This window comes from Desmodus rotundus, chromosome 9, assembly GCF_022682495.2.
Source record: "Desmodus rotundus isolate HL8 chromosome 9, HLdesRot8A.1, whole genome shotgun sequence".
NCBI classification, from domain to species: Eukaryota; Metazoa; Chordata; class Mammalia; order Chiroptera; family Phyllostomidae; genus Desmodus; species Desmodus rotundus.
Window position 1 is genome coordinate 56,306,771 of NC_071395.1, and position 4,129 is coordinate 56,310,899.

The window sequence follows — 4,129 nt, forward strand, 5'->3', positions numbered from 1 at the left end:
AGGCCTTATCTGTAGTTTCTGAAACAAAAGCTTTAACCTATACATTACTTGCTAGACTTACAACTTCTTACCTTAAGCTAAAATTTTCCAACTCTTGAGTCCCCTATCAATAGGACTTCCAGAGCAGATACCCAGTCATCAGAGACTCCTGGGTGGGTGCCCAGGGAGGCTCCGGGGCTGGCACTGGATCGAAGGTGCCCCCCTAACACCCCAGCTACTCCCAGAGGAAGATGACGACCAGCCAGATCTCCATGGAGGGGTCTGGAGAGGCAAGCTCCTGGCTTTGGACTGCACCTCTTCAAGGCACTGGATCTGCAACAAGGGGACCAAGTGATTTGGGTTCCTCCCATTACAAGCCTGTTGGGAGCATGCAGCTCGCCCCCCAGGGTAGCCCGATTGGGGAACTGAGGCAGCCTCTTCCCTGGACCCAGACTTCCACCTCTCCCTGCTCCTGTACTCACGGGGCCCTGCCTGAGGAAGCCAGGGACAGGGCCTCCGTTGCAGGAAGATCGCCTCCCAGGGAAGGCTTTCTGTGGCCCTGGGCCCAAGTGCCCATGTTCGTCTCCAGCTGTTGAAGAGGATTTGTCCAAAGACCTTGAGATAGTTTTTTAGCATTTCTGAGCCATAGTCTGTCCCTCCTTAAAATGGCCATTTCCCATTCTCTCCCTTAGCAGCTTAATCACAATGCACATGCTTTCAGTCCCAGAAAAACAGAAGGAATTAGTCATCACAGGTGAGCCCAACCTGGGTTCTCATTGGAGCCCATGAAATGAGTTTCTCATTGTTTTGTGGCTACAGGGTTTGTCAGAAGGGACATCATTGCTATAAACACCAGTTCCAGGCACTGGGCACACGGCCTGCACAGCTGAGACCAGGGTCACAGCAAGTGAGAAGCCGTGGGCCCCTCCCTGAAGGAAGAGCGAGGATGCATACCAATGGCCATGGCCAGCGATGCAGAGCAGAGGGCCATCTAGGCAGGAGGAGCCCAGGGAGCACCCTCCCCCAACCCTGGTAGGGGGAAGTTCCTGCAAAGTGTGGGGTCTGAGTGAGGAAGGAAATTGGAGAAATGTGGGGAGGCTCCAGTCAGCTCTTCCCACAGCTGTGGGGATGCCAGCCTGAAGGTGTCTGTGTGCTGGGGTTCCTGAAGGGTCTTCTGGCTAGAGGGAGTGGTATCACAGGGGGCTGGAGGGGCTTGTTCTCCCCAGCCTGTAGAGACCTGTCCAACAACAGGAGGCTGTGCTATGTCTAATCTTGGTGCTGAGCACTCAGCACAGCTGTCACATACAAACCAACTTTCCTTTCTAAAGTCAGAACATGCACCCAAATTCCCCTCTGAGAAACCTGTATTGTCCATTTAAACCAGTAGCTTGTACAGAATGAGCAGGCATCTGGGAGAAAAAGATGGAGAGTCCTAAATAGTGTACTTGATAAGCAGTAAATGTCTCAGAACTTAGAGGAAGGAAGGAAGGAAGGAAGGAAGGAAGGAAGGAAGATGACCAGAGGTATGGTTACCAGGTTACCAGAGGGGAGCTTATGGCGGGAATGGGTGGAAAAGTTGAAGGGGAATATAGTCAATAATATTATAAGTTTGTACATTGACAGATGATGAATAGAATTAGGGTAGTCACATCGTAAGGCAAAAAAATGTGGCATAACTATATTGTACACCTGAAACTAGTATAACCAATATAATATTGTATACCAACTACTTTTATATAAAATTTTTTTTAAATGATGCTTTTTAATACTGTTAAGAGTTCAGTATTTTCCAACTTGATTCATACATTCAATGCAACCCCATCAAAATACTAGCATGTGCCCTGATGGGTGTAGCTCAGTGGATTGGGCACGGGCTTGCGAACCAAAGGGTGGCCGGTTTGAGTCCCAGTCAGGGTGCATGCCTGGGTTGCAGGCTAGGTCCCCAGTGGGGGGCACATGAGAGCCAGCCACACATCGATGTTTCCCTCCCTCTCTGCTTCCCTTCTCCTCTCTCTAAAAATAAATAAATTAAATCTTTTTTTAAAAAAAGAAAGAAAAATATATTAGCATGTTATTTTGTGGATATGGACAAACTGATTCTAAAGTTTATATACTGAGGCAAAATACACAGAATAGCCAACACAATACTGAGGAGAAGAGCAAAAATAGGAGGAATTATAATACCCAAATTTAAGACTTGCTATAAAGCTATAACAATCAAGATTGCAGTACTGATAAAGAGTAGACCAGCAATTTTCAACCTTTTCCATCTCATGGCACATATAAACTAATTACTGAAATTCTGTGGCACACCAAAAAATGTTATATTTTTCATTGATCTGACAAAAAATAGGTATAATTTTGATTCATTCACACTGGATGGCTATTGTGTTAGCCATTGTCATTTTTTTATTTGACAATCTAAGAGAAAAGGGGTCAGTGGGGGCAACTAAATAGTCAGGTACTGTATGTTTTAAAAATTCTTGTTTCACATCAGTTGAAAATCACTGGAATAGACAAATAGATCAACAGAACAGAATAGAAAGCCCCCAAATAGACACTCACAGAGTCAACTGATCTTTGAAAAAGAAGCACAAATGGTGCTGGATTAACACAACATTCACTGGTACAAAAAAAAATGAATCCAGACACAGGCCCTAAACCCATCACAAAAATTAATTCTCAGTGGATCAGAGGCATAAATGTAAAATCTAGATGACATTGGTTATGGTGATGATTTTTTAGATACAATACCAAAGGTACACTCCATGAAATAAAAATTGATAAGCTGGAATTCATTAAAATATACATTTTTCCTCTATGAAAGACTGTCAAAACAATGAGAAGACAAGCCAAAGACTGGGAGAAAATATTTGCAAAAGACATGTCTATAAAGGACTGTATTAGTCAGACTTCTCCAGAGAAACAGATCTGATAGGATGTATTTATGTATATAAATATAAAGATTTGACTCACACAATTATGGAGGCTGACGGCTCCCAAGATGTAGGGTCAGCAAGCTTTAGAACTAGGAGAACTGGTGGAGTTTCATTCTGATGGCTCAAGGTACCAAGAAACCAGGAAGGAACAAAGGTCAAGTTTGAGTTTGAAGAAATGAAAAGCTGATGTCTCAGCTCTATGGTGGTCAGGCAGGGGGCTTCCCTTATATATGTTAGAGAGTCAGCCCTTTGTTTCTTTAGGTCTTCCACCAAATGAATGAAGCCCACCCAATCATGGAGGGCAATCTGCTTTACTTAGCCTATCAATTTAAATGTTCAATTTACCACATTTACACAATGGAATTCTACACAGCAGAGAGAAAGAAGGAGCTCCTACCCTTTGCAACAGCATGGATGGAACTGGAGAGCATTATGCTAAGTGAAATAAGCCAGGCAGTGAGGGACAAATACCATATGATCTCTGACGCAGATCCTGGCCAGCAGGATCCATTGTGGTTGCTATATTCAAATACACATACACACAGACTACAGAAATCCTGTGGAGAAAAAGGGGCTGCGTGGCCGCTCTCCAAGTTAAAGAGAGGGCCCCTGACCCCCACCTGGACAGGCCTTTATTGTTTTTCTGGGCACATTACATTGAGGGTGATCCTCATTTACTATGCACAGGTTCACCACAGGTGATTACCTTTTAAGGAGGACAAAGGACAGGACACTGCTAATTACTTCAAAGAGAAAGATGTTACAGCTCAAGGGGGAAGTTGCTCACACCATACTTAGGTGGTTTAGCACAGACTTTAGGAAGATGAAGATACTCAGCAAACATTTGCTGCCTCAATTCAGAGTGAGGGAGTTTTAGCAAAAGCAAGTGTCACAGCACTCTAGGTACAATGCAGGCCTGATTTCCCACTGGAGAACCTATCCATGGACGTGGGTCCTGCCCGCCAACCTCGCTCCCCACTGGCTTTTCCGAGTGGGGGCTGAGCCACATTTCCCACGTTTGGAACGGTTCCCCACAGATCTCACCTTTAACTGAAACATAATCAACAAAAGAAAAAAGGAAACAAAATATAACCAGAGACATTGAAGTTAAGAAAAATCTAATAATAGCCAGAGGGGAGGGCGGAAGGTATAGTGGGGAGAAGGGTTTTCAGGAACTACTATAAAGGACACATGGACAAAACCAACGGGGA